We start from the raw sequence: 27,038 nt of genomic DNA, 5'->3' as shown, positions 1-27,038 counted from the left end.
TGTAAGATGAAACAGTTAAAAGAAAGAGCAAATATGACCTTCTGATGGCCCCTAAGTCAAAAAATACAAACAGGAGAAATCACAAAGAAAAGGAGAGCTTTATTAAAAAGAAGTAAAAGCTTTAGCTTTTTTTCTGACAAATGTTAATTTTAAAAGGAAAAGAAATTATATTCATGCCAGATACTCTGCTAGGTATCTTTTACAAGCCTTTTTTTTTTTTTTGAGAAATGTATTTTTATTTAGATATAACTGGGGACTCAAGCAGTTAGTGATGGACAGGAAGGCCTGGTGTGCTGCAGTTCATGGGGGTCTCAAAGAGTCGGACATGACTGAGAGAATGAACTGAACTGAATTGGGGACTTCCTGGCAGTCCAGTGGTTAGGACTCAGCATTTTCATTGCCAGGGACGTGGGTTCAATCTCTGATGGGGGAACTAAGATCCTGCAAGCCATGTAGTATGGCAAAAAAAAAAAAAAGGAAATTAGCGTATAATATTGTGCAGATTTAAGGTAAATTGTTGATTTGATATATTGTAATATTATTACCATCATAGTGTTAGCTAACACCTCTATCATGTCACATAATTATTTTGCTTTTTTGTGGTGGGAATAATTAGGTTCTGTCTTCTTAGAACTTTGAAGCTTATAAAACAGTCTTGTGGGCTCTGATCACTGTGCTGTGGATTAGTGCTTCAGGATTTATGTATCTACTAGCTGCAAGTTTGTAAGAAGCTTTAATTTTTAAAAAAATCATAGGGACTTCTCTGGTGGTCCAGTGGTTAAGAATCTGCCTGCCAACACAGGGGCCACTGGTTCAGTCCCTGGTCCGGGAAGATTCCACATTCCGCGTGCCACAATTACTGAGGCCAAATGTTGCAATGAAGACCCACTGCAATCAAAAATAAATGAAGTAAATAAAAATGACTTGTGTAAAGAAGCATAGATATAAATAAAATTTAAAGCCACACAAAATGGGAAATTATTTTCCATAATGAGTATATATAAAATACAGCCAAAATTGATAATATGGATAATATGCTAATACTCCAGTAACAGAATGGCAATTTTCAGAAGAAATACAGATGGCTAATAAACATTAAAGTGTTCATTCTCACTAATAATCAAAGAAAAGCAAATTAAAACCACCATTATAAGTTTTGAATTGAATCACATTAAGGCAAATTTTAGGGCTTTCCAGGTGGTGTTAGTGTTAAGGAACCCGCCTGCCAATGCAGGAGACCTAGGAGATGCAGGCTCGATCCCTGGGTCAGGAAGATCCCTTGGGGGAGGGCACAGCAAGCCGCTCGGAATTCTTGCCTGGAGAATTCCATGGACAGAGGAGACCGGAGGACTACAGTCCACAGGGTTGCACAGAGTCGGACAGGACAGTGACTTAGTAAGCAGATACAAGGCAAAGTTTCAAAACTGTTTGCTACAATTCAACAAAGTTTTGGTTTTTGATGGTAACCATTCATAGCTGATGGGAAGGTAACAGAGGAAAGTTTTCCGGAAAGCAGCCTGCAATGTACATCTAGTCTGCTGCTGCTGCTGCTCAGTCGCCTCAGTCACGTCCAACTCTGTGCTACCCCATAGATAGCAGCCCACCAGGCTCCCCAGTCCCTGGGATTCTCCAGGCAAGAACACTGGAGTGGGTTGCCATTTCCTTCTCCAATGCATGAAAGTGAAAAGTCAAAGTGAAGTCGCTGAGTCGTGTCTGACTCTCAGCGACCCCATGGACTGCAGCCTACCAGGCTCCTCCTTCCATGGGATTTTCCAGGCAAGAGTACTGCAGTGGGGTGCCATTGCCTAGTCTAAAAGATTCTGAAAATGTTCTACTCTTTGACCTCGGAAGTACACTTCTGTGGAAATTAGCAGACCAATTTATGTACAAGGATGTCCATATGTTCACCACTCATAATAGCAAAATAACTGAAGCAGCTCAAATATGCAAATACACTATGGTACAGTCATGGAAAAGAAAAAAAATGTACTGTAAGCATAAAATACACCCTGGACTTCAAAGACAGTATGAGGAAAGAACGTAAAATAACACATAAATACTTTTAGATTGATTTCATACAGTAGTCAATATGTTAAGGTTAAATATTCGGTTGGATAAAATATATTATTATATAATGGGTTACAGAAATTGGGTTTAATAAAATATATTAAAACTAATTTCACCAAATTCTTTTTACTTATTTTTGGTCATATCGTGTGGCTTGTGGGATCTTAGTTCCCCGGCCAGGTACTGAACCTGGGCCCCATTAGTGAAAGTGCCAAGTCTTAATCACTGGACCACCAGGAAAATTCCCTCTTTCTGCTTTTTTAATGTGGCTACTAGAAAAATTAAGATCATTATACAAGTGTATTTAGATTCATGCTCACATGTGTGGGTTGCATCGTATTTCTATAGCAGTGCTTCAGAGCAGGCCTGTGAGTCCTTCCAGGAACGTGTCCTAACCTCTCTTTCACCCCAGTTTCTCCTTCCCACTCTAATCTTCCCCTTTCTCTTTGTTTTTCTACATTTTATACTCTTTCAACAAGGGACTACATTTTATATTTTTTCAACCAGCTTACTTCTACTATTAGATGGGAAGATTAATAGCTAACATTTTTTAAAAGACTAGTTAAATGCCAAACACTTAACCTTCTTATGTCATATAATGGCCCCTCCTTCCAATATACTGTAAGGTAGGTACTGTTATTGGCACAGAGAGGTTAAGTACGTGCCTAAGGTCACACAGCTAGTAAACAGAGAAACCAGGGTTCAAACAGCCAGTAAGAGCTTCCCTGGTGGCTCAGTAGGTAAAGCATCTGCCTGAAATGCAGGAGACCCGAGTTTGATTCCTGGGTTGGAAAGATCCCCTGGAGAAGGAAATGGCAACACACTCTGGTATTCCTGACTGGAGAATCCCCTGGGTAGAGGAGCCTGGTGGGCTACAGTCCATGGGATCACAAGAGTCAAACACAACTTAGCGACTAAACCACCAGCAGCCTGTCTTTCAAGCCCTGCTATTCTACGTTGCATAAGGAAAAATGGGAGATTGGGAAATCTGAATAGAAAGCTCTTTGAAAAAATTGATTGTGTTTCCCTATTTGTATTGCCAGCTAGTCCTGGAGGAGATATTGCTCCAGCTTAAAAGCTTGGTCAGCTTCTAAGATGAATCCATCAGTGCTGTGGACGACACTCTGCCTTCTAAAAACTGGTATATGAGGCCCTAACTCCCGATGTGGTGGTATTCGGAGGCAGGGCATTTGTGAACTGATGAGATTTAGACGAGGTCATAAGAGGGCAGAGGAGGAGATGGTTGGAGGGCATCACCAGCTCAATGGACAGGAGTTTGACAAATTCTGGGAGACAGTGAAGGACAGGGAAGCCTGGCATGTTGCAGTCCTTGGGGCTGCAAAGAGTCGGACATGACTTAGCGACTGATCAACAACAATGGCATGAGAGGGTGGGGCCCATGATGGGATTGGCATCCTTATGTGCTGTATGGAGAGTTAGCTCTCTCCCCCTCCACGGGAGCACACAGCCAGAAGGCAGGGGTCTGCAAGCCAGGAAGAGGGCCCTCACCAAGAATCCAGGCCAGGCCCCAGCCTCGAGAGCTGTGAGAAAGGAAACTTCTGTTGCTCGGGCCACGTTGTCTGTGGGATTCTGTTACGACGGCCCTTCAAGACGAGGACAGCTGGACTTTGAGTTGAGTTGCTGCTCCTAGGAACTTGTGAACTTCCTCCTCATTGGGAGCCTCCTGAAGAGGCTTTCAGCTTTGGACGATGTGGACAAGCCAGGAAGAAGGGATAAAAGAGGACCTAGAGATTTCAAGTGGAAGAAGACAGAGGAGTGTCCTAGCTGGGAGGGGGCAGAAATGCTGGGCTGAAAGCTGTTGAATATAGGGAGGTCCCTGGTGGTCCCCAGGGATTAGGAGTCGGAGCTTTCACTGCCATGGCCCAAATTTCAATCCCTGTTCGGGCAAACTCAGATGCCACGAGCCATGGAGAGAGGCAAAAAAGAGAAAAGAAGGGGCTTTGGGAAGGTCATGCACACACTGCTATATTTAAACAGATAACCAGCAAAAACCTACTGTATAGCGTATGGAACACTGCCCAATGGTATATGTCAGCCTGGATGGGACGGGAGTTTGGGGGAGAATGGATACATATATACACAAGGCTGAGTCTCTTCACTGTGCACCTGAAACTATCACAAGGTTGTTAATCAGCCATACCCCAATACAAAACACTTTTGCTGTTAAAAAAAAATTAAAAATAAAGTGAAAAAATATATATGTCATGCAAATGCTAATCATAAAAAACTAGAGTGTCTATATCAATTTCAGACAAAATAGATTTCAGCCTCAGTAAGTTTAAAAGGATTGAAATTACACGAAGTATGACCTCTGACCACAATGAAATTAAATTATAAACCAATACCAGAAATATATCTGAGAAATTCCCAAATATTTGGAATTTAAATAATACGCTTCTAAATAACTCATGGAGAAAAGAAGTTCTCTGGTGTGGTCCTGCAAGACCACACCAGTTGGCCAAGAAGTAAATAAATAAAGTAACAAAATGCTTCAAAAAAATGATCAAACCTCTGGAGGTTGTGGGAAGCACCAAACGTGTAGCTGGCTGAACAGAAGTGCAGGTGGCTTTATGGCTGGCGTCTGATGAGTGAGGACAATTCTGCGAAGGGCTTTGGTCTTAACTCATGGCATCTGTGATCAACCTAGGTAGTTAGTGTCAGAAATGAATTGTATTTGAGGACACCAGTTGTTATCAAAGAACTGGTGTTGGAACATGTCAACGAAGGCCCCAGACATCACAGAGCAAAGACTAGCAGTCCCCAGGCTGCTTTTTACAAATCCTTACCCAGGGAATCTGTGAGCATAATAAAGTGACTGTGGGTTTATGTCACTTTGGGTTGGTTGATTTCATCATCATAGATAAACGGGCCCATGGGGTCCACCTTGCCAGCTGTAAGGGCCAGAGATCACACATGAAATCACCTCATTCAGGGCCTGACGCAGCAAGTCAGAAACAGCAACTCTTACCTTGATCATTGTAACAAGTGAGAGGACGGTGGGAATTCCCTGGCGGTCCAGTTGTTGGGACTCTGCACTTTCACTGCCAGGGGCCCAGGTTCAATTCCAGGTCGGGGAACTAGAACCCCACAGCCAAAAAATAAATAAAGTGAGAGGACTGTACCCAACTAGCTGTATTTTGGTGGGTCAGTGGTAAAGAATCCATCTGCCGATGCAGGAGACACACATTCCATCCCTGGGTTGGGAAGATCCCCTGGAGAAGGAAATGGCAACCTACTCCAGTGTTCTTGCCTGGGGAAATCCCCTGGACAGAGGAGCCTGGCAGGCTACAGTCCATGGGGTCACAAAAGAGTCGGACACGACTTAGCAACTAAACACCAAAGCTATATTTCGCCCCATCAGTCTTGACCCTTTCTCCACTGGCCACAGCCCTTCCAGAAAGTCTGAGAGTCAACCCCGTGTAGCAAAGATCCTCCCCACAAGCCCCAGTCACATTGTTCTACCTGCAAGTGATGAGCGTAGGGTCTGGAGCCAGCGCCCTTTTGCCTGCCTCTTTCATCTTTTGCCTGCCTCTTTCATCTTTTGCCTTTCGGAAGCCAAGATCCATTTTGATCTGAGGTGGACCCTAAAATTATTCGGCAGGCTCTCTGTGTATCCAGGCTCATCAGACTCCTGCAGAGTGTGGGTGGAGGGGTGGTGTAGGTGAGGAATCCACTCAGCCCATCAGGAATGTAAACGGCTTATCTGTTAACTCCCAGCCAGTCCCCTTGCCACACTCAGTGGAAGCTTGCCAAGGAACCGCACCACGCCTCTGTGTTCTGACTTGCCACAGACGCAGAACAAAGGTTCTCCACCCTCTCCTTGGGGTTATTAGGTAGACAAGACCCCACCCACTCACTCTCCCTGAATGTGTCTCCTGCCAAACGGCTCTCTCCTCCTTCCCTCCCTCGGATGTTTTTTCTCTTTGCACTAAATCGTGAAACCATGGAGGTCACAAAGACCTGGATTCCAAGATCGAACAAGCCAAAGTTCGTAACCACAGGAATGAACTACCCCATGAGATGATCACAGTCTTCAGACGAATCCAGCGAGGAGCCTCCTCTGACGTTCAAGCTCACAGCCATCGTGAGAAAGTTGTCTAGTGTGCCTAAGGGCTAGGCAAGTAAGTGAGGGCTGGGCTTGGCCGAGGAAACGCCAGGGACTGCCCCATGTTGCACATGCCAAGTTGCTCAGTCGTGTCTGACTCTGCAATGCCGTGGACTGAAGCCCGCCAGGCTCCTCTGTCCATGGGATGCTCCAGGCAAGAATACTGGAGTGGGTTGCCATTTTCTACTCCAGGGGATCTTCCCAACGCAGGGATCGAACCTGCGTCGCTTATGCCTCCCGCATTGGCAGGCAGATTCTTTACCATGTTCCATGATCCACACAAATGCTGAAAGGGCTTGGCTGGTGGCTCAGAGTGTAAAGAATCTTCCTGCAATGCGGGAGACCCAGGTTCGATCCCTGGGTCAAGAAGAGCCCCTGGAGAAGGAAATGGCACCCCACTTCAGTATTCTTGCCTGGAGAATCCCATGGACAGAGGAGCCTGGCGGGCTACGGTCCACGGCATTGCAGAGTCAACTGAGCGACTGACTGATCCTTTCAAGCACATCGCTGGACTGGGAACGCTTTCACGTGTGTCCACCAGGGGTCAGCACTGAGTACGCACCTGCCAGGCGCCAGGCACACTTCTGAGAATTGCGTCTGCGCCAAGTAAATTTTTCCTCAAAACAACCATGTGGGGTAAATACCCTTATGGTTGTCATTCTATGGATGAGCAAACAGAGGCTTGGGGGATTCCTCCAGGGCCACTGAGTCAAAACAAGACAAAGCTAGGATTCATCGGAGAAGGCGAAGGCACCCTACTCCAGTACTCCTGCCTGGAAAATCCCATGGGTGGAGGAGCCTGGTGGGCTGCAGCCCATGGGGTCGCGAAGAGTCGGACACGGCTGAGAGACTTCACTTTGACTTTTCACTTTCATGCATTGGAGAAGGAAATGGCAACCCACTCCTGTGTTCTTGCCTGGAGAATCCCAGGGACGGGGGAGCCTGATGGGCTGCTGTCTGTGGGGTTGCACAGAGTCGGACACGACTGAAATGACTTAGCAGTAGCAGGATTTGCACCTAGTCTGTTCAATATGAAAATCTAGGGACTTCCCTTGTGGTCCAGTGGCTAAGACTCCGTGCTCCCAATGCAGGGGTTCCGGGTTCCATCCCTGGTCAGGGAACTAGATCGCACTTGCCACAACTAAGGCCTTGTTCACAACAATCTGCTGCAACAAAGACCTGGGACAGGCAAATAAATAAATATTTAAAAAAAGAAAAAGTCTAACCTCCCAGTTACCAGCCTGTGCCACATCCTCTGTTATAAAGGCCAGACAGTGACCCTGCTGCCTGGGTACACAGAAAATGAAACATGTTGAACGTCACGGACCTCGACTGAGACCCTGTTCCGTATGGTGAACTGTGCCATGTGTTGTGCAGCATAAAAAAATAAGCAACAAGAAGATAGCTCATTATGTAGCACAGAAGCAGCAAGTCTTTCTTCTTTCATGATTATTGCATAGAATGTTACAATAAATCCCTGCTTCTGCCTTCACAGAGCGCTCAAGATGGTCAGCTGTAGGCATTTGGAACATCCTCTTCGCACAAACGTGAAACGTGCAAGTCGCTCAGTCGTGTCAGACTCTTTGCAACCCCATGGACTATACAGTCCATGGAATTCTCCAGGCCAGAATACTGGAGTGGGTAGCCTTTCTCTTCTCTAGAGGATCTTCCCAACCCAGGGATCGAACCCAGGTTTCCTACATTGCAGGCGGATTTTTTTACCAGCTGAGTCACCAGGCAAGCCCTTAGCTCAAAAGGCCACGCCAAAGGACTATTAAGGCTCGAATCGATCCCCTGCAAAAGGCTATGCTGGGGCTTCCCTGGAAGCTCAGAGGTGAAGAGTCCACCTACCAATGCAGGAGGCACTGGTTCGATCCCTGATCCAGGAAGATCCCACACGCCTCGGAGCAACTAAGCCCGTGCGCACCACAACTATCGAGCCTGGGAGCTGCAGCTGCGGAAGCCCACGCACCTTGGAGCCTGAGCTCCACAACACAAGCAGCCGCCGCAGGGGGAAGCCCACACACTGCAAAGAGTGGCACCCACGCACCACCACCAGAGAAAGGCAGCGAAGACCCAGCACAGCCCAGAGTGCATACATACAAGCGTTCTTATTATCTTTAAAAAGGTTACTGTTGAATCCTGACAGGCGTGGAGGGAAGACCATGTGAAGAGACTCAGGGAGCAGACGGCCATCTAGTGAGTTGGCCAGGAAAGTTCGTTCCAGTTTTTCTGGAAGGTGTTATGGAAAACCCTGAACCAAAGTTTTTGGCCAAACCAACACAAGCCAAGAACAGAGCCGTGGAGACTGCTCCCTGACGGCCCTCAGGAGGAACCAACCCTATGGGCATCGTGAATTTGGACTTCTAGCCTCCCAGAACCAGAAGACAATACATTTCTGGTCTTTGAGCCTCAAGTTTATGGTCTTTTTGTGGTGGTGGCTCTAGGGCATCAACACAGATTTGGGCATGGGTGTCTGTGAATGTGACCTTTTGTGGAAACGCAGTCTCTGTCTGTGAAACTGAGATGTAAATTAAGGGAATTTCCTGGCGGTCTAGTGATCAGGACTCTTGCCCTGCAGTGGCCCAGGGTGGATCTTGGGAACAAAGGTGCAGCAACCCGCTCCAGTACTCTTGCCTGGAGAATCCCATGGGCAGAGGAGCCTGGCGGGCTACAGTCCACAGGGTCGCAAAGAGTCAGACACAACTAAATCGACTTAGCACACATGCAGGGAACTAAGATCCTGCAAATCACATGACCGTAGTCAAAAGAAAAGGAAGAAGATGTAAATTAAGACCCTGGTGGCTCAGAGGGTTAAGCGTCTGCCTGCAGTATGGGAGACCCAGGTTCGATCCCTGGGTCGGGAAGATCCCCTGGAGAAGGAAATGGCAACCTACTCCAGTCCTCTTGCCGGACGGAGGAGCCTGGTGGGTTGCAGTCCATAGAATCACCGAGTCACACATGACTGAGCAACTTCACTTCAAGATGAGGTCCTATTAGAGTGGTGAGTGAAAGTCGCTCAGTTGTGTCTGACTCTTTGTGACCCCATGGATTGCCAGGCTTCCCTGTTTGTCACCAACTCCCAGAGCTTACTCAAACTCACGTCCATCGATTCGGTGATGCCATCCAACCATCTCATCCTCTGCCGTCCCCTTCTCCTCCCGCCTTCAATCCTTCGCAGCATCAGGGTCTTTTCAATGAGTCAGTTCTTCGAATCAGGTGACCAAAGTATTGGAGTTTCAGCTTCAGCATCAGTCCTTCCAATGAATATTCAGGACTGATTTCCTTTAGAATGGACTGGTTGGATCTCCTTGCAGTCCAAGGGACTCTCAAGAGTCTTCTCCAACACCACAGTTCAAAAGCATCAGTTCTTCGGTGCTCAGCTTTCTTCACAGTCCAACTCTCACATCCGTACATGACCACTGGAAAAACCATGGCCTTGACTAGAAGGACCTTTGTTGGCAAAGTAATGTCTCTGCTTTTTAATATGCTGTCTAGGTTGGTCATAGCTTTTCTTCCAAGGAGCAAGCCTACAAGCAGGCTTAGTAGGATTCTTGCTAAAACTGAAGGGCTGGAGGGGACCAAGGTAAACACCTCGTTGCAAGGAGGGCTCAGAGAAACTTGACCAAACTAAAGTTTGGTTAAGGAGAGCATTTTGTCAACACAGCCCCACTGAGAAGCACAGAAAACTAGCGGTCCAGTGGTGAAGACTCTGCCTTCCAATGCAGGGGGTGCAGGTTCGATACCTGGCCAGAGAACTAAGGCCCCACATGCTGTGGGGTACAGTCAAAAGCTCAAAACAAAAATGCAGGGTGGGAACTAGAGGGCTGAATATGGGTAGAATGCAAATATAAGCAGTGTTGTATAATACCTGTAGTTATGTGTGATACATAATACATATTTATAGATAATGGTTTTATACATACTCTAATACTTTTGACAATTATTTTTCTTTTCTCTAAGTAGATTTGATTGGTGATCAAGAAACCCAAGACTCAGCTCAGCAGAAACCATATTTAAATTTTCAATCTCTCATTTCCTGAGAAGTTAACCTTTTGTTGAGTACTGATGAAATCTCACGACAACACATACAGGATTTGGACAGTTTGGGCCTAAAATTTTCTGAAAGATTATATCAACGATGGTTGTGAAATCAGTCTCGTTAATCTTTGACAAACTGTGGAGAAAGGACGAGCCACTGAAAGGTCAGATGTGGGCAAAGTCTGTCCCAGTTATCCAGAGTCTAGTTCCAGTTGTCGAGCATCCAATTATTCAATGATGTGACTTAGGCATACGCAGAAAATAGCTGGAACCAGGAAGAACACAGAGGCATAAATTCTGCTAAAGCCTGGAAAGTGGTTCACAGGGGGAAAGAGGGGCTCCTCTCGGGAGGGATGCACCGTGGGCGTCTCTGGGAGTCTCCCAGCACTCAGCTTACCGACTGGAGGCAGTGCTGTGAGTGTTTGATTTGTATGGTTATTCATTATTTATAGTTTATGTCTTTTTTTTTGGTATGTGTATTATACCATATACTTAAAAGTTTAAAAAAATAATTTGTCTTAATTTTCAAGAAAGGAGAAATTAAAGAAGAGGCTTTCAGGAATCACACACCAAAATAATTCTTGAAAAAAAAACAAACAACTCGAGGGGCTTCCCTCGTGCCTCAGTGGTAGCAAATCCACCTGCCAATGCAGCAGGCACAGGTTTGATTCCTGGTCTAGGAAGACCCCACATGCCATCCCTGCTCTAGGAAGACCCCACTTGCCATCCCTGCTCTAGGAAGATCCCACATGCCGAGGAGCAACTAAGATTAAGCACCACAAGTACTGAGCCTGGGCTCTAGAGCCTGGGAGCCACGACTTTGGAGCCCACGCGCTGCGACTACTGACGTCCCTGCACCCTAGAGTCTGCACTCTGCAACGAGAGAAGCCACAACGAGAGGCCTGCACACCACAGCTGGAGAGGAGCCCCCGCTTGTCACGACTAGGGAGAAGCCTGTGCAGCGACAAGGAGGCAGCAGAGCCAAAAGTAAATAAACTCAAAAATAAACAAGCTAATAAAAAAAAAATCTAGAACAAGTTACTGAGGACATGGAAAGACAGTGGTGATGCTCGGAGCTGGCATGGTTCTTTTGGAACAAGTTGAGCCCCAAACAGCTGAGTTTTGTTTTTGTGTGGAGTTCCTAGACTAGTGGGTCATGAATTGTAGAAAGCAGTTGACAAGATCTTTCATGCTATCCCCATGGACCGCACAGAGATGTGGGCTGGACCAGAGAAAGCTTATCTGGAAGATACTGAGGTTGGCTTGCTGTGGATGATATAAAACATGGCTGAAAATGTTTTGCTACTTTTCCTGCAGAGAGATAAAGTCCGTGCAGTGTTATCCCATTAAATGCCTAACATCCGGATTTCTAAAGGGAAGAGTCCTAATTTGCAGTGTTTCCCAATTTCTGTGGTGTAAATACTTACACTGTGACTTATTTCAAGTCAGTGTTTGATTTGCAAAATTTTTGACAGTGTTGCTGGCCAGTCTGAGCAGGCTTTATTACACTGCTGGGTCTATGTCTTCTCTTGGATTTGACAGGTTGATTAACAGTCCAGTGCAAAGATATAGAAAAAAAACTTACAGTTACCAAGGGGGAAAGCGAGGGAAGGGGCGTAGGGGAGAGGAAATATTTGGGAAACTGGAGTTGACACGTACACACTACCATATATAAAATAAAAACTAGTAAGAGCCTAGAGCTACAGTGGCTCAGACGGTAAGGGATCTGCCCACAATACAGGAGACCTGGGTTCGATCCCTGGGTCGGGAAGATCCCCTGGAGAATGAAATGGCAACTCACTCCAGTATTCTCGCCTGGAGAATTTTATGCACAGAGGAGCCTGACAGGCTACAGTCCACAGGATTGCAAGAGTCGGACACAATTGAGCAACTAACACTTTCACTTTTCTTTTCAATAAGGGCCTACCGTATAACAGAGGGGATTCTACCCAATACTCTGTAATGTTGACAGTCCCTTGGACTGCAAGATCAAACCAGTCAATCCTAAAGGAAATCAACCCTGAATATTGGCTGGACTGATACTGAAGCTGAAGCTCCAATACTTTGGCCACCTGATGCGAAGAGCTGACTCACTGGAAAAGACCCTGATGCTGGGAAAGATGGAGGGCAAGAGGAGAAGGGGGTGACAAGGATGAGGTGGTTGGATGGCATCACCGACTCAATGGACATGAATTTGAACAAACTCAGGGAGATAGTGAAGGAGAGGGAAGCCTGGCGTGCCTCTGTTCAGGGGGATGCAGAGTTGGACACGACTTGAGTGACTGAACAACAACTCTGTAATGAACTACATGGGAAAAGAATCTAAAAAAGAGTGGATATATGTATATGTATAACTGATTCACTTAGCTGTACCGTAGAAACTAACGCAACATTGTAAATCACCTATACTCTAATGAAAAATTTAAAAAAAGAGAGTCCCAGTGCAAGTGACCTCTGGAAATGCAAAACACAGTCATCAAGGCTGTGCAGCTTCTGCCCTGAGACTGGAACAGTCTCTGGGAACACCTTCTGGGGTTCCCAAGTTGCTGTGTAAGAAGTCTGAGCACTTGAGAGTGCCAGGCTGGAAAGGCCGTGTATAGACCCTCGCCGTCCCCACCAGAGTGCCAGATAGATGGGGGAAGCTGTTTCGGACTCTTGCACAGACCGAATGACCTTCATTAATATCACCCAGCGGAGCCCTGCCCCAATGCTTGACTTTCTAGGTCATAGAAAATAAAATTCTTGCTTTAAGCTATGACGCTTTGGGGTAATTTGTTCTGCAAAATACATCATTGAAATACTTCCCACAGCCATTTGCACTCCATTCTCAATTCGAGGCTGGAGAATGGGACACACTCTTTTAAAAATATAAATTTATTTATTTTCAGTTCAGTTCAGTTCAGTTGCTCAGTTGTGTCCAACTCTTTGCAACCCCATGAATTGCAGCACGCCAGGCCTCCCTGTTCATCACCAACTCCCGGAGTTCACTCAAAGTCATGTCCATTGAGTCGGTGATGCCATCCAACCATCTCATCCTCCGTCGTCCCCTTCTCCTCCTGACCTCAATCCTTCCCAGCATCAGGGTCTTTTCCAATGAGTCAACTCTTCGCATGAGGTGGCCAAAGTACTGGAGTTTCAGCTTCAACATCAGTCCTTCCAATGAACACCCAGGACAGATCTCCTTTAGAATGGACTGGTTGGATCTCCTCACAGTCCAAGGAACTGGAGGCTAATTACTTTACAATATTGTGGTGGTTTTTGCCATACATTGACATGAATCCACCATGGGTGTACATGTGTTCCCCATCCTGAAACCCCCTCCCACCTCCCTCCCCATCCCATCCCTCGGGGTCATCCCAGTGCACCAGCCCTGAGCACCCTGTCTCATGCATCAAACCTAGACTGGCGATCTGTTTCACATGTGATAATGTACATGTTTCAGTGCCATTCTCCCAAATCATCTCACCCTGTCCTCTCCCACAGAGTCCAAAAGACTGTTCTATACCTCTGTGTCTCTTTTGCTGGAATGGGACACTCTTATTCCAAGCCTCCCTTGCAGCTAAGGGACCATGTAACAGTTCTGGCCAAAGAGATGTAGGCTGAAATCTCTGAAGAGGTTTTAGCTTCCTGAATTAAAAGGGCAAATGCTTAAAAGGTGAAGCATTTTGCTCTTTGTTTTTGGTCATGCCTCATTCTTACCACCTGGAATGTGGATACAATGGTTTGAGGTTCTGCAGCTATTCTGTGTCAGGAGGAGAAAGTTGGATGTTAAAAAGAGTGGGAAAGAAGAGAGAAGGGCAGATGTCCTGCATTATTTGCCTCTGGATCTTTTATTACATGGAAAGAATAAAATCTCACTTGCTTAAGCCATTAAAAAAGAAGCTTAATCAGGGCTGGTTTCATGGGTGTGTGGTCTGTGTAGTCTTGCAGGGTCTCACACTCAGAAGGGCCCACCCTTTGTTTACAGTTCTTTTGTCTCCATCCTGAAATTCTGAAAATTTTTAACAAGAGGCCCTGCATTTTCCTTTTGCACTGGACCCCACAAATTATGTAGCCAGCCCTGCATTTAATTGGTCAGCATGATCTTAAATAGGATTTCCCTGGTGGCTCAGACGGTAAAGCATCTGCCTACATTGTGGGAGACCTGGGTTCAATCCCTGGGTCGAGAAGATCCTCTGGAGAAGGAAATGGCAACTCACTCCAGTACTCTTGCCTGGAGAATCCCTTGGACGGAGGAGCCTGGTAGGCTACAGTCCATGGGGTCATAAAGAGTCGGACACAACTGAGTGACTTCACTTTCACTTATGATTGTAAATGAAATTTGTGAATGATCAGTAAGCTCTGTTCTTAAACTTGGCCACAAAGAAGAGGACATAGAAGACATTATTAAATTTCTAAGCAGCACAGCATTTGATAGATTATCAGTTAGATGACAGATTTAATAGTTATAAGGAAGTCTAAATTGTCACAAAGTCCAAATCAGAAAGATGACATTTATCAAGAGATAAATGAGAAGCCTGGATTCAGAGTTTTCTTTTTTTTCTTAAATCCACAAGGTCAGAGCTGTACATCTGGAAGGGACAGGGAATTAGGCTGTTACTATGTGTCTTGGGGCTTCTTCCCAGGTGGCTCAGCAATAAAGAATCCGTCTGCCAATATGGGAGACGTGGGTTCAATCCCTAAGTCAGGAAGATCCCCTGGAGAAGGAAATGCCACCCACTCCAGTAGTCTTGCCTGGAAATTTCCGTGGACAGAGGAGCCTGGTGGGCTAGAGTCCATGGAGTCAAAAAGACTTTGCAATGAACTAGCAAGTGAACAACAACTGTGTGTCTTGAATAAATTACCACTTCTGGTTTTTTCTGGGCTGTGCCGTTCGGCATGTGGGATCTTGGTTCCCTGAGTGGGTTTGAGCCTGTGCCCGCTGCACTGGAAGCCTGGAGTCCTAACCACTGGACCTCCAGGAAAGTCCCAAGTCTCCACTTCTTTGTATCATGATGTCTTTATCTGCATGGTAGGGGTTTAGCTGGGTAATACCAAGTGAACCTAATTGTTGGGTTTGGTAATCTTTTACTATCCAGTGATATTTGGTAATGGCCTTTCATCTGGGAAGGAGCCAGGTACACACACATCTGCTGAGGATTGGAACCCACTGGCCTCGCCCAGCCAGTGTATACCACACACACACACACACACACACACACACACACACACACGTATATATTTATATAATAAATATAAATATTATGTGCGTGCTTGCTTGTCGCTCAGTCGTGTCTGACTCTTCGAGACCCCAAGGCCTGCAGCTTGCCAGGCTCCTCTGCCCATGGGATTCTCCAGTCAAGAATTCTGGAGTGGGTTGCCATGCCTGTCTCCAGGAGACTTTCCCAAACCCAGGAATAGAACCCAGGTCTCCCACATTGCAGGTGGATTCTTTACCATCTGAGCCACCAGGGAAACCCATAAATATTATATGTGTGTATAATAGTTATAAATGAAAATGTCATACGTAAGAGTTATGGATCATTTGATTTTCATCCCATTTTATTATAGCCACCCAGAACAGACGGCATTATCCAATAAAGGTTTATAAACAATAAACTTCCAACGAGACACACTGATGATGTAACATTTTATGAACATTTCGCAAAACACATTGGGTTAGCTATTAAAAGAGTAAACCCACAAAACGGATCCAGGTGCCCCAGGCCTGAACCACTGTTGTCAAAACAGAGCTTTGCCTCCTTATCTTACTGAGAGGATTGAATGAGGTGATCCAGGCGACAGGCTCAGTGCTGGGCACACGTGAGCCATCAGTGAGTTTTCACAGTCATCTATTTATTCTTCGCCTTTTCATGGCCAAAACTAAAAGCTAAATTCCTCTTTGGCATCAAAGACTTGTTATTCAAGGAAACGAAATTAGAGCTAGATGTTGAGGTTGCCCTCCTTTGAGGGGGGAAAAAAAAAACGTGAAGAAGACAAAGTGGGAGAAAAGGAAAGAGCTGCAAACTTTGCTTCCATTTCATCTTAATCTACAGCTGAGGACACACGGAATTTTCCCCAAGTCAATGAGTCGGCCATCAACAAGGCCACGAAGACAACAGTGAAGTGGTGCTGCCACCTGCTGGTCACAGCACCACAAACCTGCAATAACTGAAGTTGGATTTCTCGGGTGGGGGTTGCTAAGTCGTGTCTGATTCTTTGAGACCCCCACGACTGCAGGCTTCCCTGGGTGGGAGTGGTAAGTAAAAAAAGGATGGTTGTTTTCTTTGTATTTTTGTACAAGTGGTCTTTTCCAGCACTTTTGTGCTCAGCAGGTGGTACTAACAGTGTTCGACATTATAACATACAAGGCAACTTCTGAGGCCGACAAATGCCTGATTCTGCACTTACCCGTGTTATAACTTCTTCTGGGCTGGGACGATCCCCTGGAGAAGGGAATGGCTACCCACTCCAGTATTCTTGCCTGAAGAATCCCATGGAGAGGGGAGCCTTGAGGGCTACGGTCAGTCCATGGGGTCGCAAAGAGTCGGACACGACTGAGCGACTAACACACACACACACGCGCACACACACACAGAAGGACATCTTTCCCTTTGATATAAAAACAAGACTATTAATAGGATCTTTGAATAGGATCTGACTTTACCCTGGGGTGATGGTGTGTCTTGGTAACCTTCCAAAGGGGAGAAAGTTTCCAGATCTTCAACTTCCATTAACTTTCTCCTCCAAGGCTGATCTGGATGAAGCTGCAAGCTGGTTTTCAGTCTCTCACCCCCTTTACAATTACTCCTCTCCTACTTTACAGAGGAAACATGTGTGTCAACCACTCTCAGTCTCACGAAAGTGTCCCATCCCCGGAAGCAAGGGGTCCCCGGGGGCATCAAACAAGGGGGAACGGCAGTGTCTCTGTGGCCCAAGAGAACTGACTGATGCCTGGGTCACAAGTCCTGACAAATCAGGTCACTTCCCCTGCACTGTGTGTGTTTCTTATTTTAATTAAAAAAATATGCCTGAGTTTTGTTTTCAACTTTTTTTTTTTTTAATTTTTTGGCTATGCCACACAGGATGTGGGATCTTAGTTCCCTGATCAGGAACTGAACCCAGGTCTCTTGCATTGAAAGTGCAGAGTCTTAACCATGGGACCAGCAAGAAAGTCCCTCATGCATTATTTTACACAAAATTAGAGGGGGACCTAAGTGAACTGCCCATTAATACAGCATTAAAAGTGATTTTTATGGAAGATCACTAAATGATTTCTGGCAAATAGCGCTGAAGGAATTTAAAGAATCGAATGACAGGGCTGTAACAAAACTTCTTCCAAACCATCTCCTGATTAATGTGAAGCTGGTTTCTCAGTGCATACATCTTTTTCTTTTTTTAATCTGCCTGCACCACGTGGCATTAGGGATCTTAGTTCTCTGACCAGGGACTGAACCCACTCCCCTGCAGTGGAAATGGAGTCTTAACCACTAGACCACCAAGGGAGTCCCTACATCTTTTTTTTTAAAATTATTAATATAGATTCATAGAAAGTTGCAAAGACAATACAGAGAGGTTCAACACATCCTTCACCCAGCTCCCCCCAGTGGTTAAACTTCTGTAGCTGCAGTGCAGGAAATTGATGCCAGTGCGGTATGTGGGGGTAGTTCACACCCTTTTTTGCGTGTGTGGGTCACATCACCACCGCCACGATCACAGTACAGAACTACGCCATCACCACAAAGCACTTCCTTACGCTTCTCCTTTATCCGCACAACCGCCACTACCCCCACCATCCCTAACCCCTGGCAGCCCGTCTCTGAATACTGCCATTTTGAGAATGTCATATACATGGAATTATACAGTATCTGACATTTTGAGACTGGCTTTTCCAGTCATTTCATTACCCTTGAAATTCATCCAAGTTGTTGCATGAATCAATTTTTTTTTCTATTGCTGGGTAGTTTTCCACAGTAGTTTTCTATATGAAAAGTGGGGATAGAGTTCATGCCAAAGCCTGATTCATTCTAGCAGTATGTTTTTTTAAATTTTTGGCTGCACCACATGGCATGTGGGAACATAGTTCCCTGAATTGGGGTTGAACTCATGTCATCTGCAGTGGAAGCTTAACCACTGGACCGCCAGGGAAGTCCCCTAGCAGTTAGGAATTTTTATCACCAATGGGATGGATTCATTGTTACCAATGAAGTCACTTGTTTCATTAAGCTATGTATTTCTAATAAAATTATTTTTTGTTTTATATCGTAATTATCAATATTTTTGTATATTGTTTTATATAATATTTTGTATATTGTTTTAATTGATTGTATACTACTGATCACAGTAATGGTAAAGTAATACAAATTAAAGAAAAGTTAAACCTTATAGCCTTATGATCATAGGAAGTGGAAGATATTTAAATTTATGCATTTCATTGGAGAGAAATGATGGGTGTTCAACAAAGATTCTCAAATATCTCGCTAGAACTCTATAGGGGGTGTGGAGCAGAAGGGGGAAAGGAAGCAAAATTTCTCACTGTCATTAGTGAAAGAGTTTGCTACCTATTTTGTAAATGATTCGTGATGGTTATTAAGTCACTGGGGTACTACGGGATTCCCTGGTGGCTCAGATGGTAAACAGTCTGCCTGTCATGTGGGAGACCCGAGTTTGATCCCTGGTTCAGGAAGATCCCCTGGAGAAAGAAATGGCAACCCACTCCAGTATTCTTGCCTGGAAAATCCCATGGATGGAGGAGCCTGGCCGACTACAGTCCATGGGTCACAAAGAGTCGGACACGACTGAGTGACTTCACTTTTACTATTAAGGTTCCACCAGCTTTTATATTTGTTTATTTATTTGGCCAGGCCTTGCAGCTTGCTGGATCTTTGTCCTCCAACCAGGGGACAAACTCAGGCCCTTAGCAATGAAAGTGCAGAGTCCTAGCCACTGGACTGCCAGGGAATCGCCCAGATGCTTTTAAAAGTGATCAGAGAGAGGAATTTCCCTACCGGTCCGGTGGTTAGGACTTGGGTGATTTCAAAGCTGAGGGCCCAGGTTCGAACCCTAGTTGGGGAACGCAGATCCCACAAACTATGCAGTGCAGCCAATAATAACAAAAAAATAAAAGTGATCTGAGAGATTTTGTTTGTAGTAAGAACACTTGAGGTGAGATCTACCCTCTTAACAAATCTACGTGTACAATACAGAATGGTTAACTATAATTACAGTGTTGCAGAGCAGGCAGATTGCCAGAATGTATTCATCTTGCATAAGTGGAACTTCATACCTGAAAAAGTAATGTATGAATTTTATTTGAAAATGTCATTCTTCCCAGTGGTAAAGAATCACCTGCTGATGCAGGAGACTCCGGCTTGCTCCTTGGGTCTGGGAAATCCCCTGGAGAAGGAACTGGCAACCCATTCCAACATTCTTGCTGGGGAAATCCCATGGACAGAGGAGCCTGGTGGGCTACAGTCCACGGGGTGGCAAAAGAGTTAGGTACCACTTAACAACTAAACAAAAACAATATGGGAGAAATTACATTTGCAAAAACTTAAAACAGCATGAAAATGATTTTTTAAATGCTAAAAACTTTAAAAAGCATATGGCATTATTGTACAGCAGAAACTAACACAACATTATAAAGCAACTATACTCCAATTGAAAAAAAATTTTTTTAAGGAAATAACAGCAACAGAAAAAGCATATGGTGGCACAATAGTTTTTTAAAATTCTTCCCTGTGAGCAAAGAGATTCATTTGCCACCATAATGGTTTTGGCAAAGCGATTTTGAAAATTTATGAGGTGATGATATCAATGTAACAGAAATACGGGCGGCTCTGTTACATAATAGTGTTCCATAGATGTTTACTGGTATCTTCTTAAGACACCAATTTGTACTAATCAGGATAATTTCAGTGGGAGTGACCAAAATCTGATCAAGCAGAAAAGAGAATTTATTGGCCTAAAAAGTAAAAGGCTGAGGTGGCTGATCCATATGCTTAGTAACAGGGATCCATATCTCTCCGCTTGTTTTGGCTCTCCTTTCCTCTTGGATGTTTTCACCTAACAGCAGGTTTTCCTCATGGCAATATGGCGGCAGGTAGCCCTGGCCTCCCATCCTCCCAATTAACCAATCCTGGTGGGAAGACGACTTCTCTTTCCCAGTAGGTCCAGTGAAATGACAGGAATTGATTTTTATTGGTCTGGTTGGGATCATGTGCCCATCCCTGAGCCAATGACTGCAGCCAAAATGGAACGCCCTGATTGGCTAGGACCAGATCATGTGCCCACTGAATCTGGGGAACAGGTCAGTCCCACTCAGTCTACAGGTAGGGAGAGTGAACGGGTTGAGAAAGACCAGAATTTTACCAAAGGAGAGAATGGACAATGGAGGAGCCAGGATATAAGGCTAGATATAATACATAGGCTGCTGCTGCTGCTGCTAAGTCGCTTCAGTTGTGTCCGACTCTGTGTGACCCCAGAGACAGTAGCCCACCAGGCTCCCCTGTCCCTGCGATTCTCCAGGCAAGAACACTGGAGTGGGTTGCCATTTCCTTCTCCAATGCATGAAAGTGAAAAGTGAAAGCAAAGTCGCTCAGTCGTGTCCGACTCCTAGCGACCCCATGGACTGCAGCCCACCAGGCTCCTCCATCCATGGGATTTTCCAGGCAAGAGTACTGGAGTGGCTTGCCATTGCCTTCTCCGTGAATACATAGGCTAGATATATTATAAGGCTAGAAATAATGATATACATATATATAGATATAATGATGGCTATCAGTACAGTTCAGTTCAGTCACTCAGTCACGTCAGATTCTGCAACCCCATGGACTGCAGCACGCCAGGCCTCCCTGTCCACCAACTCCCAGAGTTCACCCAAACTCATGTCCATTGAGTCGGTGATGCCATCCAGCCATCTCATCCTTGGTCGTCCCCTTCTCCTCCTGCCCTCAATCCCTCCCAGCATCAGGGTCTTTTCCAAAGAGTCAGCTCTTCACATCAGGTGGCCAAAGTATTGGAGTTTCAGCTTCAACATCAGTCCTTGCAGTGAAATGATTTCCTTTAGGATGGATGGGTTGGATCTCCTTGCAGTCCAAGGGACTCTCAAGAGTCTTCTCCAACACCACAGTTCAAAGGCATCAATTCTTTGGCGCTCAGCTTTCTCTATAGTCCAACCCTCCCATCCATACATGAGCACTGGAAAAACCATGGCCTTGACTAGACGGACCTTTGTTGGCAAAGTAATGTCTCTGCTTTCTAACATGCTGTCTGGGTTGGTCATAACTTTCCTCCCAAGGAGTAAGCGTCTTAATTTCATAGCTGCAGTCAGTCAGCAGGAATTCACTGAGTTGAAGGGGTTATGGAGAAATCAAAGTCGCAGACCTTGTTCGTTATTAATGGATGGGCTTTGAATTCAGCAGAGTAGGTAAAGTGCTTGGAACAATGCTTAGCACAAAGCGTGCACAGGTTAGTCAATGTCTGCGGCTGCTTCTCAGAAGCAGAGCCTGAGAGGGATTCTTGTTCTAGGATTTATTGGGGCGTGGCTTTCAGGGAAAGCAGGCGAGGGAAGCAGGTTGGGGTAGGGAGATGGTTGACTAAGCAAAGTGTGGCTGTAGCTAGAGACTAACTTCAGGCTGATCCCACTGGAAGCTCTGCCGTGAGTGGCACCCCAGAGGTGGTTCCACTGACAGCAAGGGGGCTGGCCTTTTGTCCGCCTGCGGCAGGGGTGGGTGCGTCAGTGGCTGCAGCAGGGGTGGGGTTGAAGGGACGCAGCCTTCCCTGCTCTGCACTCCTGAGCCTGGAGGGCATTTCTCTGGAGAAGCTGTAGATGTGACCGTGGTCAACACCCACAGGGTGACTTTCCTTGCCAGGGGAACCTGGGCAGGGAACCCGCAGCATCTGCTATAGTCCTTTGTCTTTATTTTCTGGTCGAGGGCGCAGAAGCAAAGGTGAATGAGGACAGAATCCATGCAGGCATTTCGTTTTCGCTCAGGTAAAATAAAGGGAGGGAAAGTTCTCTCGTGGAGCACCCCTGGGCCCTCAAGGCCCTCAGAGAGGAAGAGCCCAGCCCTGCTAGAGGGCCTGGGGAAGGGTCTAGAGAGAGAGAGAAAAAAAAAGGAACTTGAGCTGTCATTCCAATGATAAGGAAAGCTCTGGATGATTGAGGGGAGAGAGGCCTCCCTGTGAATCAGAGGGGAGAGAGGTAGGCCTCCCTGTGGGTCAGTGCTTTCCCACAGTTTGTACTTAGTTGGTAAGGCGCTCTGACAGGAGATGGGGTTGGTGGAGGGGGGCGGTCCACGCATATGAGAGACTGCAGAGGGTAGGAAGGATGGGCAGAGAGGACCAACTGACACAGTGGCCCTCAGCTTCCCAACAGTGAGCCTCTGATGGGCACGCGTGTTAGCCCTTGTCACAGATGAGAATATGGAGGCACAGAGAGGTTAAACTTGCCCAAAGCTGCACAGCTGTGAAGCAGTGGAGCCCAGGCCCCCTGGCTCTGAAGTTGGCACTCTGATCCTCCCCTGCTGAGCTGCTCACCTTGATGGTGGAGTCCTGGAGGAGCAGCGTGGCCCAGGCTGCTGGGCACTGAGTTCTGGGGGTTGGGTGAGGTGGAAGGCACAGTCCCACTTGGGCGGGGCATCCAGTGGGAAATAGTGAAAGTGAGAGTGTTAGTGGGTCGGTCTGTCCTGTCCTTTGCGACCCCGTGGACTGCAGCCCACCAGGCTCCTCAGTCCATGGGATTCTCCAGGCAAGAATCTTGGAGTGGGTGGGTTGCCATTTCCTTCTCCAGGGGATCTTCCCAACCCAGGGATTGAACCCAGGTGTCCTGCATTGCAGGAAGATTCTTTACCAACTGGCAGGGCAGAGGTATTGCCAAAATCTCAGCTAAGGCTTCTGCAGCCCTGCTCTAGCTTGGGGGATAAAAAGTCAGCTAGGCAACTGGGTTGGCAGGGTGGGGACCTGAGCCGAGAGGGAGGTGGGAAGGCTGGGAAGCAGAAAAAGCCTGGGGTCAGGAATGCAAGCAAGCAAAGGACTTTGGGAAAGTGGGAACTAATTTTTTAAACAAAGATTTTAAATAATTTATTATTTTTATTTGTCTGTGCCAGGTCTTAGCTGGGGCATGTGGGATCTAGTTCCCTGCCCAGGGATTCAACCCAGGCCTCCTGCATTGGGAGCTTGGAGTCTTAGCTGCTGGACCACCAGGGAAGTACCCCCCCCTTTTTTTTTTTTTAAATAAAGACAGGACATAGTTTTTGAGTGTTGAGGTGTTGAGGTATCCATTTTAGAAGCTGATCTAATGACTTCCCAGTGTACTCAGCCCAAGTTGGGCACTGCAGAAGGAAGCCAGGTTCAGTGACTGGGCCTAGAGGTCCCAGGAAGAGACTGCAAATGTGGGGGGTGGGGGATTGGGGGATGGGGCTGCTGGAGTAAAGCAGGCCCACTCTGGGGCGGCTTCTGCCCAGAAGACAGGACGTGGCTGCACATCCATCTTGGAAGCCGCTGGGCAGGTTTCATTTTAATTTCTTTTTAATGTGTGTGATAAAATGTCCATTTTATAAAAGGTACTATTTTAACAATTGTTAAATGTACAACTTGATGGCGTTAAGTACATTCATCTTGTACCATCATCAATCACCACCATCCAGCTCTAGAACTTTTCATCATCGAAAACTGAAACTCCTGATACCCCAATCTCCTGTCCCCTCAGCACCCCGGTAATCTCTGTTTTACTTTCTGTGTCTACGAACTGGCGCATTCTAGGTACCCTGGATAAGTGGGATCATACAGTATTTGTCCCTCTGCGACTGGCTCATTGCATTGAGCGTACTGCCTTTAAGGCTCATCCATGTTGTGGCATGCAGTGTGAATACCTGATATTAAGCTTTTGTTGTTTTAAATAAAGAGAGATTTAAAATAATTTATTTATTTGTAATTCTTATTTGTCTGTGCCAGGTCTTCAAGTTGGGGATCTAGCTCTCTGATCAAGGATCGAACCTGGGTCCCCTGCATTGGGAGCTTGGAGTCTTAGTCACCAGACCACCAGGGAAGTCTCTCTCTCTCTCTCTCTTTTTTTTTTTTAATAAAGAGAGGACATTAAGCTTTTGAGCGTTGAGGTATCCATTTTAGAAGACATCTTTTTGAACAAGCGTATTGCTTGCTGTGTGACACAGCTCTTAGCTAAAGAACCAGATAAGGAACTAGACCCATGCAGGTCCCCTTTGAGAAAACCCTGGGCAACCTGGGTAACTAATTGCTTCAGGGACCTGCCTCTGTGCTGCCGGCTTCTGATTCCTGCTCAAATTAACCAACAATGAGTGAACCTGCAAAGCCCTAGACACCCTGATAAAGGCAGCACCCCAGGTCTGCACTCAGGGCCTCTTGCACTCTCTCAACCCACGAGCTTGCTGCATGGGCCTTGGTGTGCTGTGAACCCTCCATGAGTAATAAATTCTGGTTGGTCCCAGTGGGGAAGTTTCTGTGGGGCAAGTGCCTGCATGCATTCTTAGCCCAGAGCTTTACCAGTATCCGGAATTTATTCCTTTTTAGAAAAGTTGACTAATATTCCATGGTATGGATATATCGTCTATTGTTTATCCACTCATCCACAGAGGCAGGTCCCTGAAGCAATTAGTTACCCAGGTTGCCCAGGGTTTTCTCAAAGGGGACCTGCATGGGTCTAGTTCCTTATCTGGTTCTTTAGCTAATAGCTGTGTCACACAGCAGGCAATACGCTTGTTCAAAAAGATGTCTTCTAAAATAGATACCTCAATGCTCAAAAGCTTAATGTCCTCTCTTTATTTAAAAAAAAAAAAAAAAAAGGGACTTCCCCAGTGGTCCAGTGACTAAGACTCTACGCTCCCAGTGCAGGGACCCATCATCTGCTCATGGGCATACGGGGTGTTTCTATTAATACCTTCGGCCATTGTGAATAACATTGCCATGAACACTGGGGTAACAAGGATCTGTTTTCAGTCCTTTTGGGTGCGCACCCAGCAGCAGAGTTGCTGGATCACATGGTAAAGCCATGTTACACAGTCTTGCACAAGGACTGCTCCGTTTTACACCTCCACCAGCAATGCACATGGGTTCCAGTTTCTCCGCATTCTCAGCAGCACTCACTGTTCCCCACGGGGAGGGTTTTGAGTGGTCCAGGCTACCCACACTTCAAGGGGTGGTGAATCCCTTTTCTATTTAATATTTCCTTTCCCCCATTTTGCTTTTCTTTTTCCTCTTCTCTCAAGAGCCACCCCTGATAAAGCCTGCATGTGTGACTTTGATGTGCAGGCAGAATAAAGAAGCATGACCATAGTTCTTTTTAGTGACAATGGGCCCCAAGGTACGGCCCCCCACCAAAACCTGTCTCTACAAGGACACTGCCACTGGGCGACTCACACCTTCTTAGGAGATTCCGGTGTTCCTAGGTGACCAGGTGCAGGTGACAACCCACTTTAACCCGATTTGTTGGGGGAAGGGGAGATGCTTCCTAATGAACCCAAACCCAGGTTCTGCACCCCAACACCAAATTAGATCCCAGAGACAGAGTTTTGAGTGAAGTAGAATAGATTTATTTCTTTGCAGAAAAAGAGTGGGGGGGTCCACCATGGGCTAATGCCCTCAAAACTGTTTGTCTCACCCTGGAATGGGCAGTGAGTAGTTTTACAGCAATACTTTAAAGAGGGCGTGATCTGCTCATGGACATTGTTTGTTAAAAAAATTTTTTTTTCGTTTATTTTATTTGGTTGCACTGAGTCTTAGTTACAGCATGTCGGCTCTAGTTCCCTGACCAGGGATTGAACCCGGGCCCCTCCATTGGGAGCACAGAGTTTCAGCCACTGCACCACCCAGGAAATCCCATGGACATTGTTCTGAGTGGTTGGTGGTGAGGTAAGGGGGACTTGGCAACATCAGTCTTCTGGTTCCAACAGTTCTGGGGTCTACATACTTGTGGGCTGTATACCGTTAACTTCTCCCACCTGGTGGCGGTTTCAGTATCTGCAAAACAGCTCGGAGATATTGCTGTGTGCATCCTTGATGGGGAACCAGGATCCTGTCCCAAGTCTGCACTATTGCTTCTCTTGACTGTTTCTCCCTGTCTCACATTCTCTCCCTTTCCTAATTAACAATGGCTTGAACCTTTCCATTGGAACTCGGGACAGTCATGGAGGCTGAATGAAGCCTATTTTCTATAATCAAGAAATAGGCGTGGTGGCGAGGGGGGCTTCCCTGGTGGTTCAGTGGTTAAGAATCTGCCTGCCAATGCAGGGGACACAGGTTCGCTCCCTGGTCGGGGAAGATCCCAGATGCTGTGGGACAACTGAGCCTGTGCACCACAAATTCTGACGCCTGAGTGCCCTAGAGTCCACGCTCCGCCACGGACCGGAGAAGCTACTGCAACAAGAACCCTGAAACCACAGCTAGGGAAAAGCTCTCACAAGGAAGCAACACAGACCCAATGCAGCCAAAAAAATTTCTTTTTTAAAGAAAGTAATGAAGAAAAAAAAAAGAAAGAAAGAAATGGGGGACAGAAAGAAAGGCTTTTATGCCCAGAAGTCTCAAAAGATTTTGCTTGGCATCACTAAGACCCTGGTTGTTAAGGACTTTAAGCATGTGAAACACATTCAGGGTTGTGTGGGTTATTCTCCACTTGCCCCTCCTGGCCCATCCCTGTTCTCTGCCTTTCTCAGCCCCACACTGTGCCCTAGGGCTGAACCCCGTGGATGTTTCATCTGAGTTTCCCCCTCTTCTGGCTTCCTGTGGGCTTGGCCAGTGGGAGGTATCAAGAGATCAGACCTGGAGGAGAGAGGGGCCAGGGCATTTCTTT

At 46.2% G+C, this 27,038-nt stretch overlaps 1 long non-coding RNA gene across 2 annotated transcripts; it reads right to left on the bottom strand.

Moving 5' to 3' along the window:
- Positions 1–79: 79 nt before the first annotated feature.
- On the bottom strand, positions 80–5,888 carry LOC138418328 (uncharacterized). 2 transcript variants are annotated; one of them, XR_011248509.1, is made up of 4 exons: positions 5,551–5,888; positions 5,057–5,165; positions 4,598–4,731; positions 80–888 (listed from the first exon to the last, which is right to left on the bottom strand). It is a non-coding gene; the product is annotated as an uncharacterized lncRNA (long non-coding RNA). The 2 variants fall into 2 exon arrangements; XR_011248508.1 differs by lacking the exon at positions 4,598–4,731.
- Positions 5,889–27,038: the final 21,150 nt, after the last annotated feature.

The sequence above is a fragment of the Ovis canadensis genome, chromosome 1 (genome assembly GCF_042477335.2).
Source record: "Ovis canadensis isolate MfBH-ARS-UI-01 breed Bighorn chromosome 1, ARS-UI_OviCan_v2, whole genome shotgun sequence".
In the NCBI taxonomy this organism is placed as follows: Eukaryota; Metazoa; Chordata; class Mammalia; order Artiodactyla; family Bovidae; genus Ovis; species Ovis canadensis.
Note: the sequence above shows the minus strand (reverse complement) of the source record. Positions and strands in the feature narration are given on the sequence as shown.